This window comes from Heliconius melpomene, chromosome 1 (assembly GCF_056956725.1).
Source record: "Heliconius melpomene rosina isolate 202511_hmr_F chromosome 1, ASM5695672v1, whole genome shotgun sequence".
NCBI lineage: Eukaryota > Metazoa > Arthropoda > Insecta > Lepidoptera > Nymphalidae > Heliconius > Heliconius melpomene.
The window spans coordinates 4483155-4510161 of record NC_140389.1 but is presented as its reverse complement, the minus strand read 5'-3'; the positions used below and the strand labels follow the sequence as shown (position 1 = coordinate 4510161).

Here is a 27007-nt window from a genome sequence, read left to right as displayed (position 1 = left end):
GCGAAGAAATGCTAAATTAATATATAAATATTAAATATAAGAGAGTATAACCTACATATCTGTACAAAGATAGTCTCATCTCGCTATCAAGAAGCTACGACCTGAGGGCATGATTTCACAACGAATCGTTTTATATTCAACTAGCGGACGCGCGCAGCTTCGCTTGCATATTTAAGGGTGAATTCTAATAACCCATGAAACATGTGTTCAATGAAATATTTTTAAGAGTCTAAATTTCAAATTTTATAAAAGTCGGTGGCGATTTAAAGATTTTTCCATACAAACTTTCAACCTCTTATTTGCACCCTTAGGGGGTGAATTCTAGAAAACCATGAAACATATGTTCAATTAAATATTTTTAAGAATCTAAATATCAAATTTTATAAAAATCGGTGGCGATTTAAGAATTTTCCCATACAAACTTTCAACCCCTTATTTGCACCCTTAGGGGGTGAATTCTAGAAAACCATGAAACATGTGTTTAATTATATACGTTTAAGAGTCTGAATTTCAAATTTTATAAAAATTGGTGACGATTTAAAAAAAAACCTATACAAACTTTCAACCCCTTATTTGCACCCTTAGGGGGGGGAATTCTAGAAAACGATGAAACACGTGTTCAATTAAATACTTTTAAAAATCTAAATTTGAAATTTTATAAAAATCGGTGCCGATTTAATTTTTTTTCCATACAAACTTTGAACCCCTATTTCACCCCTTTAGGGTTAAAATTTTTCAAAATCCCTTCTTAGTGGATGTCCAGATTACAAAAGTAAACTTTTGTCCAAATTTAACGTTTCTACGCACAGCGGTTACGGCTGTGCGTGCGTCTTACCTCAGTCAGTGAGGACAAGTCCTTTTATATATATAGATAAATAAATTGAAGAGATTTCTATATAAAGGTAAGTTCATAAAATATGTAATATTATTAATTACAGAAATTAATATAATAATAAAAGTAATAACAAAAGTCTGAATTGATATCGAGCCATATGAAATATCGGTACTTAACGCTGCATTTTGTTGCGCTAGTAAAAATCGAACCTATACCCGTCCAATTTTCAATTAGATTCTGGGCTACGATGGTTTCTCAATATAGGTATATTAAATTGCATAGGGGGACGAATCTACTCGTACTTGAAAAAGTTAGTTGTAGTCTATACCTACAAATATGTTTTAATGAGGCAGAAAATGAAAAATTTCATAAAGATGAGAAAATCTCTTGTAAAGAAAAGAAAAAAATAGAGAAATAGAGAATTTTTATACCTAATTGAAAAAATATTTATAATGTGGAAACACCTTGATAGAAATGGGCATTACTTTATGAGGACAACAACTCACGATTATTACACAGATAAATATTAGACCTAGTTTGTAATCAACGCATTGACTTGAGCACGAAGCTTATCAATTCAATATGTATGTATGTATGTATGTCAAACCGTAACTACTATCCTCTTTCTTTTTGTATCTTTGTTTTAATAAGTGAGTGATTTGATTCTATGAAGTAAGATGCAAACTATCATTCTTATCAATATCATCAATTAATTTAAATTTCTTAATTTTTCTTTAGTTTGTGATAATTTTCATTATTGGAGCAAATATCAAGCACATATTTAGAATTTTCTAAAGCACTATTCAGGCATTTTTTATATTAAAAATAAAAATATTGAAAGTATTAGATGTAGTAAGAGAATAAATGTGTTATTGTAAAAATTACTTCAAAATATTAAAAAAATATATTAAACCCAATTTACAAGCAAAGTCAGCACAGGTCGCTTGTTTTATATAATAAAACGTCCTTTACTGTATATACCATAAAAATTACGTTTTACACAGCCATAATAATATTTATTAATTCAGCTGACTACAAAAATGTAATCTGCCGTCCATAAAGCGAGGTTTTTAGATATAGCGATAACGTAAAACGGTGGTGTCAATGCTAAATGGCATGTATGAAAAATGTACCTGAGTGATTGTCAGATAACACACAGACGAAAGGAAACGGCGTAGAACGCTGATATTTTCCATCCCATACATTCCTTGGAAAGTGAAGAGGACCATTAAGAGAGGATTTCCCTAAATCACTAAGAGAACGGGAGAAAACGGAGATTGTTTGTTTTTAAATTATCCATCCACCTAAAATTGATATATATATACAGGGTGTCCCAGGAGCCAACGATAAAACGAAACCAGGTGATAGACCAAGTCGTGACAGTTATGAGAAAAATATAAAAAAAAATCTTTGTCATGTATTTTTCATATTATATTGATTTTAAAAAATATCAGAAAAACCGACACCCTGTGATGGTTTTTCAAGTCCCAGGACTACAAATATTACTCTTTCTTCATTTTTTTTTCTGTAATGTAATCATGAGTAATTTTTCTGTGAATTACAGCTTAAGATTGAAACATACCTGCATCAGTTTTCAAAAAAATATCGTATTTTTGCCAAACATTAAATTCAAAATATTTAGTACACCCAACTTTAACCGACTGTACTATAAAAAAAATATACTACACTGTTTTTGCAAGTAACTTTAAAAGTTGGCGCATTTAATCTGGATTCCGAAATGGTACGACACTTGCTGGATTACTTCTTTGTTGAAAAGTGAAAAATCGAAATACACGATAATCGGGATGACGTTCAGCGTTTTGATATCTTTTCCTATACATTCTAGCTACAGCATTTGCGTTACATAACCACTCTCCATGAATGAAATGCATATTGGCAATGTGTCAAAGACCGAGTATATAGCCTGCACTATAATCCTTATAAGCCCGGACTCGAGCACTATCCTTATAAGTGCTGGGCCAGCCCCTAAGTTGGAAAAGTTCAGGTACCTTGTATCCGTCATGCACGAGTCTGGAGGCATCGATCACGATCTCCTTGGCCGGATAAGAATTTGGACGGTATCCTGTGATCACAGACCATACCAGTGATCTCCCGCCACTTAGCCCAAGCAACGCTTATCCGACTTAGGGGCTGGCCCAGGACTTATAAGGATAGTGCTCGAGTCCGGGCTCTCGCAGGCCATATACTCAGTCTTTGACACATTGCCAATATGCATTTCATTCATGGAGAATAACCATTCTCCATGAATTTAACGCAAATGCTGCATCTAGAATGTATCGGAAAAGATATCAAAACGCTTTTATAGTACAGTCGGTTAAAGTTGGGTGTACTAAATATTTTGAATTTAATGTTTGGCAAAAATACGATATTTTTTTGAAAACTGATGCAGGTATGTTTCAATCTTAAGCTGTAATTCACAGAAAAATTACTCATGATTACATTACAGAAAAAAAAATGAAGAAAGAGTAATATTTGTAGTCCTGGGACTTGAAAAACCATCACAGGGTGTCGGTTTTTCCGATATTTTTTAAAATCAATATAATATGAAAAATACATGACAAAGATTTTTTTTTATATTTTTCTCATAACTGTCACGACTTGGTCTATCACCTGGTTTCGTTTTATCGTTGGCTCCTGGGACACCCTGTATATAACTTATCCCGTTAGCTTAATTAAATTTATAAATATTTAAACCAATAGATTTTGGATAAAAGCCATGAGCCCTGAGTAGGAGATGAACGTAACGGGTGTGGGTTCGATCTCTACTATGACAAAGTATGGTGTTTGAATTCAACCACACAAAATAATCCAATGCAATGTCACTAAAACTAAAACACTAGGTTCCCTCTACATACTATCTAGATAATTCACACAATTGCATCGAAGTACAATAAGGGATGCATTGTTAAGAAATGCGCTTTTTTGCGGTTGTTAGGAAAAATAAACAAAATTCTAATTAAAATAACAGAAAATTATTAAAAATTATTATTATAAAAAGTTTCTATAGTTAAATAACTAGATTTAATACGATCCAAAAAAAATGCAAATACCTTATATTTAGAAAATTAAAAAAAAAACTTCCACTATATAGATTTGCCCGTGACCGTGCACCTACCTTCATGGGTACCTACTGGAAGGTAGATAGCGAGTTACACTAACGCAAAACCGATAACGTATCGATTTTATATCCACTGAACGGCGTACTTATATCACGAGCACCTCTTTTTTATTAAAAAGGCTTGTTTAAACACCTTTGCTGTTACCATATGTTTATTTTCACGCATTAAACGGGTTAAATTTAAAAAAAAATCTGATTCACGTTTTTTCCCGAACATCAGAGTATCAGAGTAGGTATGGCAGGTAATGGGAACCTAGTTTTAAGATACTCCATTCTTCACATTCTTCGAGTAGGAACCTCCGTGCCGTTGCACCATGTTCAAGACGTCAAACAAAAATATATTATAGTCACTTCGTTCGTAAAAGAAAACCTAATGAACCGCTCTATTTATATCTATCTTTAAATATGTAAACAATAAAGGAAAATTGAAATAAGTTTCACTTAAAGAAATATATGAATTTCCACATTCAGATAAGTAAGTTCCGCCACAAATAAAGTGGGGAACGGAGTGTTTTACCACTCTCCCCTATGATATGCATGAAGCTACCAAGTAGTATCTAGGCTATTTATTTCCTTCACGCGGATATACTAATATCGGGGTTTGCAATTCTATATATATTATTAAGTAGGATACAATTGGCTCTTGATCTCTTTATCAGCACCAAGGGCATTGTAATATAAGGAAAGGTTACATCAATTGACCATCTAGTGTTATGAGATTATCACACAATAACCCTTATCAACTGTCATTTTGATATACACTTTTAAGTTTTGGGTCTTGGGCCAGACCTGGCATAGGGATAAAAGCGTGTGACTGTAAGCACGACAGGATGTGGGTTTTATTTCCACTTGAGGAAATAAGAGAGAATAATTTTCATTCTTCCGCTCCTGTATCGAGTCGTGCCTGTACCCTAGCCGGGTAAGCAGGGTAGGCAGAGGAAGCCTAGTGTTAAGACACTACACATTAGTAGGTTAATACTTAATTCTGTAATCATTGCGTGTTAAGTGGTGGAATTCAACGCCGCGCTTTAACTTATTACTAGATAGAACAAGAAAATGATAAAGAATTATTTCCCCGAGTGGGAATCGAACCTACTATCATCGTGTTCACAGCCAGACGTACCTCTTCTATAGCATATACTACAACGGCCTCTTCTATGTAATTTTTTTTTATCAAAACTTTAATGTAAACGATATGCCAATTTCTTATCTGCTTGCTGCGAAATTTTAAACTGATGTTAGTAAAGAAAGTCGATGCCTCGTTCGTTTTGAGGCATTACCATAAATATACCGGTTTTAAACAAGTATGGTCAGCAAAAAAATTAAATTTCTTTTCTTATATTTTATTTACTTTTTTTATATTTTTAAATGCTAAAGTAGCCGAATTTAAATTCACTTTCCTCGAATACTGTGCAAGGGCTCTTGTTAACTAAATTGTAATTATATTTTTAAACAATCTAAAACTATCTATGTATCTATATCAAAAATAACGAAATTTATAAATAAAATTAATTTATTCCTTATATAAATAAATTAAATTAAATTTATATTTTGGACATTACTAAAATATACAAGGTATTTTAAAAGATTCAAGTAATCAAAGATTTACAATTTTGGCTATCCATCAAATCTGTCACATTCTATAAGATAAGAGCATTCTCTAAGATAAATCATATTTTTTTATACCGTGGCCATTAAAGGCACAGATAAACAGCCTACACCACTTATTAATATGAAAGTAGATCTATATTTTTTATTAGTAACGTTACTTCCATATTGCATAAACAGAATATTTAAGAATACGGAGGTGGAGAGAATCTTTCCGTTTTCTACCTATACCACCACCTCAGAAATCCAATTTGTGTTACAACTTCACGCTGCACCCCGCAAATAGCAGAGTAGGCAGATGCAACCCAGTGTCAATACACTCTGCTGCCTTTTTGCCCAATTTGCCCAAAAAAGTGCATTGCGTGTTATATGACGGAATTCAACACTACGTTCTGTCTACCAGGACAAAGAAATGTAAATAATTCGTTGCTTCGAGTTGGAATCGAATCCACAACTGTTGCGTTAAAGGTCGTCCCAATGGACACCGATGGCTTTACTATTCATTTAATTCTCTCTACTTAAAACGAATATTATACAAAATACCTATATAAAGATAAGGTATGTTTAATTTCAAATAAACAAAAAAATATGTTATCTGTACTCGAGAACTCGCAAAAACTTGATTTAAGGCTGTATATTTTTTTACCGATCGTACATTACATATGCATCGTATCTCAGGGTTAACAACCTGCTCAAATTTATCTTTTTTATTATTTTTTTTTTTCCGAAAATACCTTTACTGAGATCTTCTATAGGTAAGGTATTTTATATTCACAATTCTATTAGTATAATAATATTATATATATTTTCTATCTTGCTATAGCAAGATAAGACACGGCGTTAAGTTGCGCCAATCATTACGCAGTGTCTCAAATTCGGACGGAAAATGCTAGGCTCGCATTGCCAACCTATTCTGCTATATGCGGGATAAAGCGTGCAGCTTAAAAATATAATCATGTAATTGTGATGTTCTGAACATCATTTACTTATAATCTTATCAGTGATTATGTATATAGTTTTAAAAAATGCCTACCCCTTAATTTCAGTATGTAAAAACTGATGAAGAAAAATAATATTAATAATGAAAAAAATGATACCGATAATTCATACTAATTTAAGTTAAATACAAATAATAACTAACAGCCAAAATTCTCCGCGCTCGATAATTACCGTTCCAGTAACATTCGAACCGTTACAAGGCACAATTAACTTTTAATTTTATTTGCATTTCACTTCGTAGACTATCAATAATCTACTTTATAGATTTACATTTTTTTTTCTTTTTTTTAGTGTCATTCTTTATCTCTAAATAGAGAAAATAGAGTTGATATCATAGGCGTACGCATCTAGAGATATTTTCTGGGCAGGGGAAGTAATTCCTAAAGTTTAGCTTTGAATAGTTTTTTTTTTTATTTTTCAGAGCAATATTTTGATAGTAAAATTTCTGGACTCTTCTGGTATAAGCACGGTGACTCCACCCCTCTATTCCTACTCCGTGGCTAACTTTGCGCCCACATTCTTAATATTGCCTATTGTATAGCGGATCTCAACGCCGTGAACTGTTATTGACAGAGTCGGAAAATTAAAATAATGCATTTCCCCGAGTGATGAACCCAAGATAAACGCGATCGTTTCGACAAATATCAATATACAAAAAATACTCTATTAAAGGAAAACCAATGTATATAGATTATCATCTTCCATAAAAAAACCAGAATATTTAACACAATTAAAATACAATGAATGATAAATATTTAAATTGCAAGGTATTATGTGAAATGAATTTTGGTTATCCACGTACCAACATGTTTTTGTAATACCAGCTTAAGCAGATGGTGTATTGGGCAATGTTTTTTTTATAAGGCGTAGAGTTTCGTCACTTGCTAACACTAAGAATTGAAAAATTTATCGAAAAATGGAGAACGCTGTGTCTAAGGTACTTAACCTTACCAAAACACAATAGTGCAAACTTCATTTACATACAGCTGTTACTGAGATAAGCGTGTACATACGCACAGTAAAACGCTAATAATAGTTTTGTCTCATATATCTTCCACGCACAGACAGCACATGTATGTATATATGATATAGATAATCATTCACTCTCTGGAATCGAATCCGCAACTACCGCATTTATAGGCAAATAATTTTCCACTGTACCACTGGGATTATGATCATAAATACACATGTGGTGGTGGACGAATCGCGACGACTAGCTTAAAAATAACTATAGCACTCACTGTACGTGAGGTAACGCTAAAAATACTATAGAAAACTATTTAACTTTTTCTGTATTTATGTTATTTTAATAACTTTTAACCCTTTGGTATGAGAGCGAGATAGTGATTATGTTCTATTCTTTTTTCTTACGCTTAGAGAGACATGGCGGAACGAGTGAATTCATTGGAAGAGTGATGTTTCGAATTATTTATTTTTTTAATTCACTAATCAAGTGTCTACTGTAATATCTTTATTAAAACAGTTATATAAAAATGACACTGAGTCAGAATCGAACCCACATCCGATACGTTCATCATAGCCTATTAGATAACCACTTTTTTTTTTTTTTTTTTTTAAACGCTGGGAAATGCAGTTTACGCAGACCGACAGAGCGGTACTGTGGGGCTCACCGGAGAATGAACCCGATACTACCCACTAAAACCCAGCGAGACCTACCCACCTAAGCAAGACGCCGCAGGATCGCTCACGATCCTGCGGCGATTAGATAACCACTGCTCTAACAGTATTAAATATTTCTATAGCCCACCCCTAATGCTTTCTAAATAATAACCTCAAAACATTTCATAATTTCATGAATGATTAAACATTTTCTATTGTCATTCTAATTCTCATAGTCCCCCCTTAATTTTGACACCTTGAGTTTTTTTTTTCATTAAATCCATTATTCGTACCCTATTTACTTAATTCCCCTATTAAGTTTCAAGGTTAAAAGCACTATCTCACGGTTGTCAGCTGTTTTTTTTTATTTTTACCTTTGTTAGATAATATATTCTATGGAGTTAAAGGTAAATTACAGGTAATAATAATATTTACAGGAAGACTATATACGATATATCCTTTATTTTTGAGTCCGTTGAGTCCGCGGCTGTTCTAGATTCGATTCCCACTTGGAGGAATTAATAATTTTAATTTCTTCGTTCTGGTATCAAGAGATTTAGGTAGGATAAGGCGTGAAGCTTCAAAAAAATCTCCAACTCTGACAGGAAAACAAACTGTTGTTTTTGCCTTACTAAAACATTATTAAAAAATAAATAAAACCATGTTTTTTATAGATAACAAAATTATTAAATATAAAAATTATAATTCCACGCAACACCGAAAACTAGTGTAACATATTGTCACCCATAGATGACTATGCAATATTGACGAGATTTACTAAAAAAAATGTCAAAATTAGAGCAACTTCCGTTTTATCAAAAATTGATTTTGTAGCATATCACTATCTTTTATCAATTGATAACATTATCACTCACATGTCTGTACACGACACATTTTGGGTAAAAGGGTGAATGGAACAAACTATATCTTTATCTTTATTCTTATACTAATTATAAAGAATCTTTTCTTTTTCTTTTTTTCAGCTTTACGCTGTATCCTACACATGACAGGGTATACAGGGGGAGTCTGGGAACGTAGTATTTTTTTATTTTTTTTTATTTTATTTATTTATTTTACAATCTTAATATATAAAAAAATCTCTTGCCAAACTCGTGAGTTTGTAGGCAAGAAGCGCTCTTTACTTTACTACATTAATTTAAACTACTATACCAACCCTTATAATTTAACCATACATACATAACACAAAAAAACAACAAAAAAATAGATAAAAGATAAATAACATTAATTTAATTATTTAATTTAAGACACTGCGTTCCCATTAAGACACTACCGTTCAAAATATTCCACCGAATTCTTGAGGTATTGTGTTTTGAATGGAGAAACTCAATGTCGCGATTTGCATCATTATCAAAGTGATGAAAATGTTAAATATTTCACTCCCCCAAGTGGGAATCGAACCCACAACTGTCGTGTTGACATTCGCACACTTATGTATCTTTAGACATCTTTTGTATTATATGAGAATATATTATACAATTAAGTAAAAGTTAAAAAGTGCAAGACAGCCTAGTAACATGTAGTGTGTAAAGGTAGGCCGTTGTGGCACAGTGGATAATGTCTAACTACACGGGTTTGGGTTTGATTCCCACTTGGACAAATTATACTAGTTAAGTTATTTACATTTCCCCTCTCTAGTAGTAAGCGTGCAACGTTTGATGTCGCGTTTGGATATTTGGAAATACAGTCTTTAAAACTACGCTATCCTCCTTTGCTATGAGCGTAAAAAGCGTATAGTTATCTCTTTTTGAACTCACAACTGTTATAAAATATTCATCTACTGCGCCTATTAAAATACCAAAAATTTACTAATTCCTACTCACATTTGCAATTTTGAAGGATTCGTCATTGAAATAATTATACTTAGTGCGTTACGAGGTCGCTATATTTTTAAGATTTTTTTTTATGTACAATTTTTATTACATCTTGTTTTAGTTATTAAGCAATATTAATTGATAAGTACAGTAATTGCGAATATAAATTAATTTCAAGTTAGTTTTTAAGGGAAAGCCTGATGCTAAGACATTCTGTTCTACGTTTTCAATCCGAATTCGAGATGTTGAGTGGCGGAACACAACGCCACGCATTGTTTTAGCAGATTGAGCAATTAAAAACTCTTTCCCCTGAATGGGGATCGAACTCACTACCATCGCTTACCTTGTCTTTTTTAATTCTATTAAACTAAATGCGAAAAGGAAAATTATATTAAATCGGATATAAGGACTAAGAACAATACACAGTTAGTCATCCTCATAGTAATATTGAATGTCAAGGTTTATGCTAATTTTCATACATATTCTACTAATTACGCAATTACATTTGAATACATTAGCATTGTAATGTATTGTTATCGCCATTTTTCTTCAAGCTGGATTAAATAGGGTCCTTTTTAAATAATAATAAATATATTAAACTAACGACCCATACGTGGTATCAACTGCCTTTAAGCAGAAAATACAGGATCTTCTGCTTAAAGGCAGTTGAGGCGGAGGGCGAGAAACCTGCGATTGTCAACACTCCAGGTTGTGGGTTCAATTCCCATTTGAGGAAATGAAATATTTAATATTAATATTTTCATCCCCTGTCTGGTAACGAGGATAAGCGGGACGTTGAGTTTCGCCACTCAACACGCAATGCTTTCAGTATTCGGCGTAAAGGAAGGAACGGATTGGTCACTAGGTTCCCAGGTTCCCTATGCCTAGCCTGCTATATGAATGATACAGCGTGAAGATATTAAAATAAAAAAAAAACATTGCGTGTAATATTTTTTATTACCTACAATATCAGATATTTTATGTATATATTGTAAGTTCTTAAGGAAATGCTACTTTTATTGATAAGAAAAAATAAATAAATTCCTAAAAAGGCGAACTGGTTGTACCATATGGTAGCCTTGAAAATTATCACTTATATATGAATTATAAAAAAATTATATACATGTATAAGTGTTTAACTTTGCCTAAATAATGAAAATATTTTTTTATAGTAGCGGAAATATTCTTCTTCTTTTTCATGTCAAATGATTGGATTGTTCAAGCTGAGGCCAGCGTTTAGCCACGTTGACAAGAAGGTAGAGATTGAGAAGAGGTTGAAAGAAAAGAAGCAAGTGTCATTGTTTATGTTATTGGTTGATTATTTATCAAAATATTCATAGATTTCATATTTTATTTTTTTTTACCACTATGGCGCAATCGCAATGTCAGAATGCGGGAGATGTGACATAATAGTAAATTTTACGTGACTCATCGATAAAAAGGTCACATAATATGTCGATATCGTAAAAATAACAGAAAAAAATTGCCACTTTGACTCTATAAAACTGCTAGAAATACCCCTGCTTCGTAATTAGTATATGATTAACAAGAGTGAGAGTGAGTTGAGGGAGAGGAAGGAGAAGACACCGGGGTGTATAACCATCGAGGGCACAGTATCTACGGAGGAAAGTCACGTAAAAAATATGAAGAATCCGCCAGAGATATAATTTTTAAATTATATAATATGAAAGTTCTATAAGAAAAAATAATAAAATTCGGTTCTATTTTGTAATCTATATATATAAGAGGACTTGTCCTCACTGACTGAGGTAAGACGCACGCACAGCCGTAACCGCTGATGGTAGAAACGTGGAATTTGGACAAAAGTTTACTTTCGTAATCTGGACCCACTAAGAAGGGATTTTGAAAAATTTTAACCCTAAAGGGGTGAAATAGGGGTTCAAAGTTTGTATGGAACAAAATTTAAATCGGCACCGATTTTTATAAAATTTGAAATTTAGATTTTTAAAAGTATTTAATTGAACACGTGTTTCATCGTTTTCTAGAATTCACCCCCTAAGTGTGCAGAAAGGGGTTGAAAATTTGTATAGGTTTTTTTTAAATCGTCACCAATTTTTATAAAATTTGAAATTCAGACTCTTAAACGTATATAATTAAACACATATTTCATGGTCTTCTAGAATTCGCCCCCTAAGGGTGCAAATAAGGGGTTGAAAGTTTGTATGGAAAAATCTTTAAATCGCCACCGATTTCTATAAAATTTGAAATTTAGGCTCTTAAACATATTTCATTGAACACATGTTTCATGGGTTATTAGAATTCACCCTTAAATACGCAAGCGAAGCTGCGCGCGTCCGCTAGTATAACATAAAATAGTTTAAAGGTCCTAAAAGGCTGCTGCGTGGGACAGATATTCTAGGGAAAGATTTATTTCCTCCTTCTGACAATAAAGTTAAAGCGCGGCGTTAAATTCCACCAATCGCCAAACAACTCGCAATGTTTTGATGATATCTTAAAAATTGGGCGATACAGTATAAATCTATAACGATTTATACATATATTTCAAAGATAAAAAAATTCACACGAAATCACAGCTATCTATCAACTGCAAATATTATTTTTAGGTTACCGTAACAAAATGCAAAAATGTCAATCATTGATAACTTTTGGTTCGATTTGATACTCTTTCTATTGCATTTCTCACACGATTTACTCTTAACCGAGTTAATTTCATGCTTCTTATATATAAAAAATATTATAGTGTATATATATTTTTTCGAAATTTTGTAATAGGTACGTAAGTCGAACATAATTACGTACGTCAATATTAAGCAATTAAATATTCTTTAATTTTTACGTTCTGTGGCTACTAAGCAAAAAATTGTAACTAAAACTTATGATTATTATACTTTTTCTGCAAATTAAAAGAATAATTTATTAAAAAAATCACTTACTTTTCAATAGTTTACGAAGCCGCGTGAAATTTGCCGCCTTACAAAAATATTAAACCTTACTCTATAGTATATGTTCTTTGCTTACTTTATATAAATAAATATTTTAAAAATCAATTATTATAAACATAAAATCGTACTTATTTATTCATTTGATTTTTTAAATTTGGAACTATATTTTTTTATTCAGTAATTATTCAACAGATAAAGAATTAACATTATAATGCCTAATCAAACTAACGCATAAAAATTTTATAACTCGCAGCAATCATAAATAATATATTTAAGTCGATCTGTTTATCATAAAATTTTATTACTATATATCATTCCCTCCATAAACTCGCGATGCATCTATTCTAATACCTTACCACACAGCTATTTTTGGTTTTCGCAATAAAACGAATAATAAAAAAGAAATAATAATCCAACACAAAATGCACAAAAAAATAACACTACACTACACAAAATAAAAATTGATAGTTAAATTTAGTTTTTTTGCTAAAATTAACTTTTTTTTCTATTTACCGTAGACACGACCGTTCTGTCGCGTTTCCAAAGTGAACTGAACCGACTCTACTTTCCAACTCTCGATTCGACCATTTCTGAATGTACTACACTATAGCATCTTGCTACAGTGCTGTGTGGATATCGATAAGAATAATCGATTAGATAATATATTTTTTTATTTCGTAATATTTGTTGTTGAAGAAGATTATATTATGCTTTGTTAATATGAATTTATACTGACTAGGTTAAAAGTAGTTGTTTAATAACGAATATGAGTAATAAACATAAAATTAGAATTCTCATATTTTGGATATGTGTTTCTTAACAATTAAATCATTACTTCAATATAATTAGATAAAAATAAGTTTAGTTGCAAAAATATAACGTATAACTGTAAAATCAGCGGTTGTGGTTTTGATTCCCACTCGTGGGAACGAGTTATTTCCGTTTACTCGCACTGGTCAAAAGACAAATCATGATGTTTAATTGCCCCATTACACTGCTATATACGTGATGCAGTTAAAAGCTCAAAAACATATATAATGAGGTTTTCCAATCTTCATCATGATGGCGTAATTCTAAACATGATTTTAATGTAAAGTAAATAAATAGCACATTCTTATATTAAATACATTAATGCAAAATGTTATTTAAACATAACTATCTTATATTGCAGTGTATTAAACGAGTATTATATAAACAAAGATAAACGTTTATATATCTTACAAGTCTTGCTAAAGTTAATGACACTTTTGTAGAACAACACTTCGTTGCTATTTAAATTTGAAATCGCAATCGATTTTAAATTTGTCGTTTCAATGTAACAATTTTGTTTCAGAATATCGCATTTTTTCGCCCATTTCATGATAAGCAGACAGAAACTAGTCATGACAGTCATGACACTTCGATGGTAGAGTTGGTTTGAAGGTAAATGTCATTCTTAGCCGTACCAACGGGAAAATAAAACCATTTCATTAGAATAATAAAAAAATCGTCAAAATTTAGAGACTATTTATTATTTCTTACTATTTACTGAATTCCCTTACATAAAACGCGAAAAATATCTGAGATAGAAAAAAACTATACAAACTATCGATGCAAAAGTTCACCCGTCACTATTCCTGAACCCATAATACACATACAAATTTGCTGAACACTCACACATACAACGTAACTAGAGCTTTGAGCTTTTATATCGCTTAAACGAAAACGGACTCTATACTAAAAGAATAAGGTTTAAAATAACTATTAAATTCATATAGATGACGTAGGACAAGTCTAAATATTAGATTTTTATAGTGTTATCTTGTTTTGTCTTACTTTTATATCTTATGAAACAAGATGAGCGTTTAAGGTATCAGTTTTTGGGATGCAAGTAAAGAAGATACCAAAGTTACGAACACACGGACAAAGAAGTTATTTATACATGTTATATTGAAAAAATATGTAAATATTTTTTAACTCTCTAGGTAGATCTTAAATGAAAAAACTAATGAGCAAAAGTCTTTTTTCACCTTAAAGGCCGGCTCCTTGCCGAAAGAAAAATATAAACCTGAAGAAATAAAAATATAAATATAAATAAATATTGCATCCCCTTAATAGGGGATGAAACCAGGCGAATTGACAGTCACACTTTGAGCCACTGTGCCACGAATGGCCTCAACAATACGAAACATTAAAGATTTAAATATTTTTATAAAATTAAAATAAATGTAGCAACATCTCAATTTTAGATTCTTGTATTCTCCAAGGCAACATATTTTTTAAGCTTCCCTTCGAGGGAGGGCTCCTCGAGAGAAAGTCAATATTAAGATTGTTATTTTTGCACTTAGACATACATTTATATGAACTACTAGCGACCCCCTTGCGGCTTCGCCCGCTTTTACTACTGGATTATTCATATAATGTATGTTTGCAAAGCACTTAAGATAGTGTGAAAATTTATTAAACTCTAATAAAACCCGCATTTTCATAGTTTCAATAAGGATTTTCCAATTGTTTTACACAGCAAGGATTTTTTAGTAGGTACCGTAATTTTAAATCTGTGCTACTAATCTTTTCAAGTACTTATTAAAATATATTTAAATGACTATTTTTAGATAGATAAATGACTATTTTTAAACGGAAGAAATTATAAACAAAAGCCTACCTACTAATAACTACAACAAAAAATATGAAACCAAATATATCGCGCTGAAATAATACATTCAACTCCAATTATCCAATACGTGCAAACGCATCTAAATCTTGGTTTCTATAGAGGCAGGCGGGTTTTTTTTTTCGAGCTTGTGGTTAATGCTGAAGAGGGTATTCTGTCCCTGATGAAAAGCAAGCACTACGTGGCTGCCTGTCAGGAAAATTAAATAGAATGCATTGGCCGGGAATCGAACCCGGGCTGCCCGCGTGGCAGTCGAGTATTCTACCACTGAACCACCGATGACTGCTCATGACGCGCTTGTATAAGCAAAACGTCGCGGGGCGCGTTTCGCAGCAAGGATGTTTTGATATTGTAACAACTTCTAAAGTACTTATTAAAATGAAAATACAGTAAAAGACAGTTTTGATCTACATTAAATGGCCAACGTAACTAATATACTTATTTATATGCTGAGAGTAAGGGATAAGTGAAACTTGAGGAGATACAGCTGATGTGTGAACGGCGGATTGTGTTAACAATTAAATACGTTTTTCTCTTAAACTATTCGCAATTTCTAAATAGTGTAAAAAGCAAATTTTATCTTCGTTTAACATAGAAAATTAATAAAGTATTTTAAAGGATAAGGATTAATACCATTATGGAAAAATATCCCTCACAATAAAAAATATATTGAAATTACTATTTTTAGACAGAAATATGATCACTACACGTTATCCTTAAAAGATAAAAATATGCTGTCGCGGACTTTTTTGTAGATCTTTTTAAGAGGAACAGTACTCCAGTACATTATTTTCATGTAGTACTTACCATTAAAGCAGCGCATGCGCGAAAGTGTCTCAACGGGTAGGACTTTATACACATTTATCGTATTTATGTTAATTTACATAAGAATTTACAAATAATAAACTATATATAAACCTTCCCTGAGAAATACACGACCTAATGGTGAAAACCGCATAAAAATCCGTTGGGTGGTTTAGAAGAAGAAGAGTTAGAAAGTTCAGACAGACACGAAAAGCGACTTTGTTTTATAAGATATAGGATATACTACAATGATTAAATTTAATGAAGTAAAATATCAGTCGAATTAATTCTTAGATTTCCATTATCATACCAATATGTACCTACCTAATATAATTGCAGTTCTTGTGTTTTAAGGGGAAAACCAGAAAATATAACAGTCAAACTATACTTTTTACTATACTTTTTTACAAAAATATAATCAGTAGATTTAAAACATTGCATGTTGAGCGGCGTAACTCAACGCCGGGCTTATAAAAACATACTTATTAATTTTAAAATTCCTTATAGCAATTCATGTTATGGAAAATCGAAGCCTTGAACGCCAGAATGCTTAATAAAACAGTTTAGTGTAAATAAAAAGGCGACAAGAAAAGAACAATACTGCACCATCATTGAAACAACTAACAAATACAAAATACTGGATATTTGTGAATCGTGATCGATAGTAGTTGTGGTCTATTTCCATTGTTTATCTCAAAAGCGCGATACTAGTGGCTTCGATTCCCACTCCTGGGAATGAATTACTTTCTTTCCTCGGTCTTGTTACCAGAACAAGACATAACTAGACTGCAGCTAATCAAGCAATGTCTTAAAATTCGGTCATGGGGAGGTGTATCTTAAATCTAAGTTCTTTCTGCCTACCTTTCTATATGGAGACTAATTATTATTTATTTAAATATCATGGTCGCACAGTAAACGCAAAATTACTCTAGAACTAAGTATAGCGTTGAATTTACGCCACATAACTCGTAACATCTCAAATTCAGGTCAGAAGCAAAAAATAGTGTCTTGGCTCTAACTTCTCTCTTCTAAAAGAATGAGTAATTGTAAAACAGTACCTGGCTCACTTTTATTAATGCATAATTTCCACTTTAAAATCAATCAAAGATGAGCCATAACTTCAAGTAATTTATAAAAATCACTTATATGAGATAAAATATTTATATATTGCGGAACTTCTTGCAACTACAAAGCTACAAGGCTATAGCACATTCTTGCCATTCCACGAGCAAAGCCTATACGAAAAAGGACGTAAATTGTATATTTTATATTGATTTATATAATAGTTGCAGCTATAGTTTAATTCTAATTAGATGAATATAAAAAAGTAAAAAAAGGTATAATATTACTACTAATGTCTTCACTAAGCCGAATATTTGTACCTTTTTCGAAAGACCAAAGTAATTTTGACTAATTTTTGTATTATATATAGTTTTTTTTTAAAATCTGGGAAAGCATTAGTACAGAAGCTCTATTTATTTCATTGAAAGCTTAGCTTACCCATACAATCAATATCTACACTTAGGAAAGAAAAATCTTTTATAGAAAACATTAAAAGATTGAATGGTTTCCAAAAGGAGCGAGTTCGGATCTCGCTACGTTCAAATAAAAAAAAAATACAATCGAATTGATAGCCTCCTTTTCTTACAGAAGTCGGTTAATAATTTAACCTAGTACAACGAGATACGAGTATAATGGAATCGAACTCCCATTATAGTTTTGAAAGTCTGTATCGAATTATACCACGTTTCATCTTTGGTCACAAAAAAGAAAATTACTGTCGTCGCTTCATCTTTGTTGAATGAACTGAGCGCAAATTATACGCCGGGGATTGTTTTTGAATTCTGTACAAATTGATTTGATATTGTTTAAGTTTTTCTTGATGACACCGTCGTCACCCATTAGAATTTTACTGAAGGTGTTTATAGGTTCTTATCGGACTTGAATGCTATGGGGGATCCGATATAGCAAGGTAGGTAGAGCAGTTTTCAGACATCTTGTTCCCCACGCACCATCCAATTTTCAAGATATTAAGTGTTGGGTTAAAGAAGTCAACTCTCAACGGAAGCTTTGTCTGCGAGAGTGGGAATCGTACCCGGTCTAACGGTCGTGCTTATAATTAGACTGCTGTGCTGCTGTCACGCCGGATATAGGTTTGAAAAAAATATATATACATAGATATCTTTTTAAATTCAAAACAGCGAGATTTAGAATTTGAAATTCTAATTAAGCTGTGCCAAAATTACCTAAACATTAAAATGGCCACGTCCCAATGCCGTCATTTTATGGTTTAAATAACAAATAGTAAGATTTAAATATGGGGCCATGACTGTGAAAAATTATTTTCGTTTATGCATCATTTGTTTTTATGTAACCATTATTTAGGTCTAGTACCTATTTGGAATACCCTGTATTTCTAAAACTCAGACCACAATATCAAAATACAAGTAAAAAATTGTTGAAACTTTTAAATACTAGGCTTAGCATTTGGATATACCTGCATTTATTATCTTTTACATTTTACTGTAACATCAGAAACAATTATTATAATTTTAATTTTATTTAGATCATTTTTATTTAAAATTTTAAAATTGCAAAGGAATTTCTGCAGATTATTTTTTTAAAGGTTTCAAATTTATTTACCTGTTTATTTTTTTACTTGAGGGAACTCGTTGGTCAATCCCATCTCATTGTAGTGTTTGGGGCTATAAATTATTTGTGTAATTAGTGTGTTTTTACAATGAAATTTATAACTTTTAAAGGGAACAATTCTGTCATATACGTTTTTGCGTATCTTTAACCGTTTTCTTTTCTCTTTATTACACACAAAAAGACAGTACATTATGTATAACATATTATATATACGAGTATAGCTGCGGTGTGCGGTTAGCTCCATTCATACCTAAAACATTTTCTTGAGAGAAAATTAGTCATAAGGTGTACGTGACACTCGCATTCATAAATTATGTCTTGTTTGTTTTTCTTACGTTGTGTATATACTCGTAGGTACTATATAAGTTAGTCATGTTTTTCTGGAAAAAAAATAAAACTGATTGCAATTACTATTTTATTCAAAGCCTTAAAATATTTTTTTTAGCTTCTACGTTTATCCCGCTTAGAGAATATCATCTTGGAGAATATCTTCTGGAGTGAAGATTGAACTCACAACCCGCCATTTTGTTATTAATATCCTGTTTAATCCACAACGGTCTTAAATAATATATTTCCATCAATAACAAAATCATTAGGCGATTGTTTAAAGTGTAAATAATTATTTGTATATCATATTCATTCATAATAGAGATATTTTATTATTAAAATTATAGATTAAACAAAAAACCTTGACAACGAGGAAAGAATGCAATAACAATTTAATATGTCCTCAGGATTAATGAAGACAGCGTAAAGGCGCCTATGTGAGGCGGTTGGAAAATTATTGAGTGAACATTAAGTGTTTATATTATGTACTTTTTTAAGTTAAAATAAATCAAATAAATCAGCTTCACGCTGTATCCCGCACACAGCAGGGTAGGCAGAGGGAACCTAGTGTTTAGACCCTCTGTTCCTTACATTTTACCGAATTCTGGAAGCATTGCGTGTAGAGTGGCAGACTTTTTAAAAAAATGTATAAAAATTGGAACGTGAGCATGCAATACAAGATTTGGAATGAAATATTTAATATTTTCTTTTAATTTACTAACAAGGCAAATGTCTTAATGGAGTATAATTTACACTAGGTTCCCAAGTTCAGTTTGCCTACCCTGCTTTGTGCGAAATACAGCGTAAAGGTAAAATAAAGAAAAATATATATATATTTATAAAGCATCTTCCAGAACAGCTGGACTGGCATAGAGAACCTCCTTTCATCGTAAAGCGACCTATTTTCTACACATTTATCTTCTTTAGCCAAAGAACAAAAATGATTCAACCATGTAGCATTCCGTGTCTATAGAGACTTTGAGAAATAATTTTAGAGTTAAGAAAAAATAAATTACGAATATATTTTTTATCTTTTATAGCTTCACGCTGGGTTCAACATGTATCAAAGAGAATCTTAAATTAAGACAATGCCCACTCACTCAACGCCGATCTATGTCTTGTAAATATATAATAATAAAAAATATAAAAATGTTAAACACAATAACATTTTTAAAGTAAATTTCGTAAGTCAAGTAACAAACTGCGGTAGGACATTATATCAAATCCGTTTCAATGGTTTTCTTTACTTGGCAGGAAGACTCGACACGGCCTAGTAAGATTTATAGTTTTTCTTGAAAAGTACTGAAAGTTGTCCTAGTTTAGTAAAATAGTTATGACTCAGTAGCCACGCCATTCTATAAACAAAGGTAAAAAGTTCAATTTATTTGTTGGTGTTTTTTTAACTTACCACCAATTCAGTAAGGTTACTGCCTACGAGAAAACCGGCGCAAGAAACTAAGCGGGACTTTTTCCGATTTACTTATTATTTATAAATTTTGGATTAAATAACTAATATATTTTTTTATATAAAACCAAGAAAATCATATTAAATTTATGTTTAGTATTTTCGGCGTTGAGTTCCGCCACTTAACACGCAATGCCTCCAGAATTCAGGGGAAAGCGGGAAAAGGAGTGTTTTAACACTAGATTCCTTCTGCTTACCCTGCTGTGTGCGGGATACAGCGTGAAGCTGAAAATAAACAAAATTTATATTGTATGATTTAAATGATCTAAATAATCAGTATTAGTTTTTCATTTAAAAAAAGAATTAAAATAATTTCTTTATGCGAAAGTTTTACTTTAATTTCTTTAATTGTATTACTATTTCCATTTGGCGTAAGCATAATTCAGCTACTTACCTAAGAGAAATTAAAATTACGGGTCATCAAAAAGGTTGTATGAAGTCATACAAACCCATTCATGACATCAATCTTTATGACTCATATTAACATGACACATCATTTAAGGCTTAGAAATAACAATATAATTATTAGATAAATTTTTATATATTATTTTTCTAATCATTTTATATGAATACATCATTTATATTATTATTTTTATTCATCGTTAAATTGCATTGTAAATTTAATTTAGCTTTACGCTTATAATATTGCAGCAGAATAGGTTAAGGGAACTTAGTGTTAAAACAATGTTTTTTCCACATTTCGACGTAGATCTATGACTTCTTATTAGAGCAAGAAAATAAAAAAAACATTATCTCGAGTCAACTCTCACCTACAGAAGTCAGTCACAGATATTTACATATACCTGCACATAGCACCAGGGAACCTATTATTAAGACTCTCTGTTACCATTAAGACACTTCCGTTCCCCACTTTCCACCGAATGTCTCGAAATACATTGCGTATCGACTGGCAGAACTCTTCGCCGTGCTTTGCCTCGTTACTGGAAGGAAATATTTCATTCCCCCGAGTGGGAATCGAACCCCGTCGAATCTTCGTTTTTGATTGATTATTGATGAATGATTTAAATGCAAGTGTACCTGTCACTGAGGAGTCATTTTTTCCCAGATATACTAGTCTACTATATAATATAGAACCTACTTTAATAAAAAACAAAGTAATTTCCATTTCTAAAGCAGATTTTCTGGAACATTGAAAATAAACGTGGTAAGTTCGATTGCATTTCGAAGTTTTAAATGAAAAGCAGAGAATAAATCGAAACGTATTCTACATTTATATGTAAACTTTATAGCTTACAATAAAGCTACTACTTTTAACTTACAAAGTATACCAATATTTCTTAGAAGTAATTGAAAGCTTCAACAATGAATATATGATCAACACTTATAAATAAACACACATCACTCTGTAAATATTTGTATAATTACAAAGAACCTAGTGTCAAGATACTCCGTTACCTTGCGTTTTGAGTGGCGGACCTCAACGCCGCGCTTTGCCTCAACACCAGAGCGAAGAAATGAAAATAAATATTTTATATTTTATATATATGTCTCTTATATATTACTACAAATAATACTAAATACGGAGAGTACTTTAAAAACCATGACACTCGACGCTCATTTCATTGAAGTTGTAAACGAGACCCAATTTCCTTGTTTAACTGTACCATGTAATGTTATCTCGTGACCTTACTGCAATTATCTTCAAACAGCGATGCATCATGCATGTAAAAATAGAAAAATTATACCTACAAGAAAAATATAGTAAAAATAGTAATGGCATTTTTTTAAATTTAATTTAAATTAGAGGCTATCATGGTGACACAGACAATGCAGATAATGCAGATAATCATAGATTAATTCAGTTACTATATCAGCTTTATAAATTCCATAGAAAAAAAACATAAAAATCCTATAGAATTTGAACCTGGACCATATATTAGCGTTGCTAGTGACATCATTCATTAACACAAGAGTTTTATACAGGTATTTACTAAAGACTATAATTTAAATATATTTTAGTTTTCATTATATAAAGTATCTACTTATTTATTGCAAACAAAAGACGCACACGACTCACGAATGATCTAATTCCCATTGACATTGCGACCTCGCGATTAATTACCCGTTTCATTCATATTTACATGCTATATTGTTTTGTTTACGCCGTTGTGGTACATATTATACTTGTCTTATTATATATAGCCAATGACTATCGATTCAAATCCGACTTGAGGGAGATTTTGTTTTCAAAATAGTAGAGCATAATGAAAATTGTAAAAGATTGATGGAACTTTTAAAGCTTTGTCAAAGATTTAAAATTTTGAATATTTGTTTTTATTTACTTTAACATTTTTTTCTCGAAATACGCCGAATCCCGCATATGGCTAGTATAATTTTACAGGAATGCCAATGGAAGCTTAGGAGACATCACCCAATTCTCCACAAATTTCAAGAAGTTTATAAATTATAAATGTTTCCTTTTAAAAGGTGGCACCAAGCTTTGCACTATATAAGCCAAAAGGAGGAAAACCTAAATTATCCTACTTATCTACAACTTTACTTCCATTGGGATCTACCCAGTAGGTATTTAGCAAAAAATGCGCCTAATAAGCTCGTCATATTTATGCTACATCAATAATAGCATCATAGTATAAAACTAGATTTAACGGCGACTTCGCTGCTGTGGTCAAATGGAAATAATGAAGAATTGTATATGACTCATGACGTTGTGGCGCGGGTACACAACAATCAGGTCATGGGTTCGATTCTCACGCAGGGGTCGAATTATTATTTATTAATGTTTTCATTTTCTTCTCTCGAGTACCAAGGCTAACGAGTTCCACCACTCAACACTGCAATGCCTCGAAAAAAAAATTCGGCGGAAAGGGGGTAAGGGAGTGTTTTAACACTGGATAGATATAACAGTAATTTTCACTTACTATTCAACAATCCATTTAGACCCAACACTGTCACTATATGAGTTAAGCGTGTTAGTCACGTCTTAATGTTAAATATGGGTATGTATATCTGTATACAAATTTGCAATCATTAGAGTCGCTGCACCTTTGATATTTATATACGGAGTGTTAAATAGCAAGCGACGCCATTTAAATTCAGTTATCAGTATATGCAATGTATATTAATGATAAATCGATCGCATAATAAATAAATGTCAGCTAATATTTTGTACCACACTCGACGTTGCTAGGTCGGTAAGGAATATAGATATTTTTTCAGCTTCGCGCTGTAACCCGCACACAGCAGGGTAGGCAGAGGGAATTTAGTGTTAAAACACTGCGTTTTCTATTTTACGCCTTGCCTAGATACCAGAGCAAAGAAATGAAAAAAATCGCACCCACACCCACAAACTGTGGCGTTTACAGTCACACATAGTGCCCCTGTGCCACGACTGGCCTCTATAAATAAATAATTATTATTTATTTAAAAAATAAAACACACTTAGGGGTCCATCAACCACCTTCTAGTTCCATTGTCAGATCATCACCAGGATGAAATATGTCAAGATTTCTAACTCTATGATTTTTGTCTCTTCTGATTTTCAGGGTTCATCATCAAAGCAGTTCAATACCATATTATCATGTTAACACGGGATCTAAGATAGACCTATTGGTAGTTTAAAATTTTGTGTTTGTTTTATTATTCATTAGAATTGAGTAATTTAAAGTTTTTCGTAACATCTACATACAGCCATGTAGACAGGTGCCCTATATCTACGTTACATTATTATATTAGTATTGTGGATGTTTCTATGAGGAATTATTTTTTTTGTTTCCCATCCCTTGCGAGACAAAGTGCCAGGTTGAGTTTCGCCAACCAACACGCAATACTTGTATTCGGGCAAAAAGATACGAATAAAGTGTTTCGAGTTCAATAATTTGCAAAGCTGGAAACAAATTAATTAGAAAATTTAAATTTTCCTAGGTTATACCGCCAAAAAAGTGGAAATAGGCACATATTTGAATATAAAATAAATAACAGTAACCACATTGCTATGTAAAAATACTCTGCGTATGACATTATATTAAGTAGAACGCGTGTATCGACATATTTTGTTTAATTTATTGCTTATGCTTAACAATGGATCGTCTATTTAATATGTAAAACGCGGCTTTGAGGCGCCAAATACTTCTAGCCTAGAAAAGGTTACTTTTATAGTCCTTCGTAGAAGTTTATGAAAGTTAAAGAAAATATTTTGATGGTAATCTTTGGTTATAATGTGAGACGTTGTGCTAAAATTTGTTTTTGATTATAAATTATTGTGAAGTATTGGGGTCACGTGCAAAAAATTTATAATGGGAGATTGTGGTAGGTACTTATGGTAGAATAAATGTGACCTAACTCTCAATTTACAGTACGGTCGACGAGTCAGAGAGAAATCAAGTTAGGCTATCTTATCTGAAATTCTGCACATTGTCCACTCGGGAAGAAAATAATCAAAAGTAAGAAACACCAAAAAAACAACTAGGAACAGCTATCTACAGCTGACTTCAGGGCTACCGCTAAATAAATAGCAAGCAAACATTTTCACATCTCCAACCTCTTTGAAGTCGAGGACTTCCTCTGGATGATGTCACCAATCGCGTATTGAATTAGCAAAAAAATATCATTGTAATGAATGTACACCACAAATTTTTACTTCTATTTCCTGTTCGTAACAGGAAACTCATTTATAATTATTATTTCTTTGCAAGATTTTGTTAAATAAAAGTCGTTTCGTTTCACAAGGTCAAATTCATCGATATGTGTTATTTTGGTATAATATATTTATTAATGAGACCGTCATGGCGCAGGGGCACAAGCGTGTAAATGGGTTCAATTCCCAATCGGGGGAATGAAATTGAAGTTTTTCGGAACGAGGAACTAAAATACTTAATATTTTCATTTCTTCGTTTTGATGTCGAGACTTCCGCCATTGAACACGCAACACAGACTTCGGCTGAAAATGTGTAACAGAGTGTTTTAACACTAGGTTCTCTCTGATCACCTTACTGTGCACAGTGTGAACCTGAAAAAAACAAACAAACAACTGAAAGAAACTCAAAGAATTTTATATCATTAAACATTTTATTCTTACAATAAAACCTTAAGCGGCCATTAAGACACTAGTGAAATCATCACCATACCCCACAGCCCCACACTCCAAGTCCATAGTAACAATGTGAGTCACCGTTATACATTTAGCACGACACGAGTCGTTTTGGTACGTCCCGTCCCGTACGCAGACGTGTCTAACATACTAATAAAATATATTACTAATCGTATTTACTACTGTATAATTTGAAATTTCATTCAATTATTTTTTTCGTTGCGTATACTAATTGTTTAGTTTTAAGATGATTTGTATTAGTAAAATACAGAAACGAAACGAAACGCTTTGAGGCTACATTCTTCAACCGCACTGCGAGAGATTAGAATTCATTGCCGGCATCTGTATTCTAAGACATACAATATGAGGGTCTTCAAAACCAGAGTGAATAGGTATATGCTATGCAAGCGTGCACCACTGTAGATCGCATCAACGCTCACCAAACTTGATGCGGTCAAACGCAGGCCTATTCAATATAAAAAAAAATGGTTTAACATGAGCAGCTTCACGCTTTACGCGGAAGGAACCAAGTGAAAACGCTGAACGCCAAATTTTAGAGACATTGAGCGTCTTTAAAATTTGTGTTAAACACACAGCGGCACAAATCAACGCCGCGATATGTCTAGCAAATTGGGAAAATGAAAATAAGTCAAATATAATAAGTCCCACGCGTTCGCATCGAACCAATAACTATCGTGTTTACAGTCAAACGCTGCCCCATGACTATCTCGACGGTTTAAAAAGAACGTTAGCATAGTCTAAAACTTCGCTTGCGAATACATATTCTATTTTAAATATGTAAATTTCTGGTTTAAAAAAATAATTCGTTTTGAGATTTGAACTGGCGCTTTTCTACATAATATAGGTATGAGCAGTAAGGTAACTAAAGCCACGAGTTCCCATACTTAATGTAAAATGTCTAAATGATTATTATTGTTACCTCAACGTGATTACCCTAAAATTACTAAAGTTTTTTCCTAAGCCGGTTAGGTAGAGGGAACGTGGATAATTGGGAACCTAGTGTTAAGACATTCCGTTCTCTTTAAATAACTTCCGTTTCCCGCTTTCCGCCGAATTCAGA

General features: G+C 32.2%; 1 protein-coding gene across 3 annotated transcripts in view; it reads right to left on the bottom strand.

Annotated features, from left to right (window-relative positions):
* LOC146541022 (lachesin-like) overlaps positions 1-13574 on the bottom strand; it is a 116135-nt gene extending 102561 nt beyond the window's left edge. Inside the window, exon 1 of one of the 3 annotated variants that reach the window (XM_085189303.1) lies at positions 13471-13574. The gene's annotated coding sequence lies outside the window, so the exon portion shown is untranslated. Of the gene's footprint in view, positions 1-3906; positions 4064-13470 lie in introns of those variants that run through there. The other 2 variants (XM_085189294.1, XM_085189311.1) reach the window with 2 other exon arrangements.
* Positions 13575-27007: the final 13433 nt, after the last annotated feature.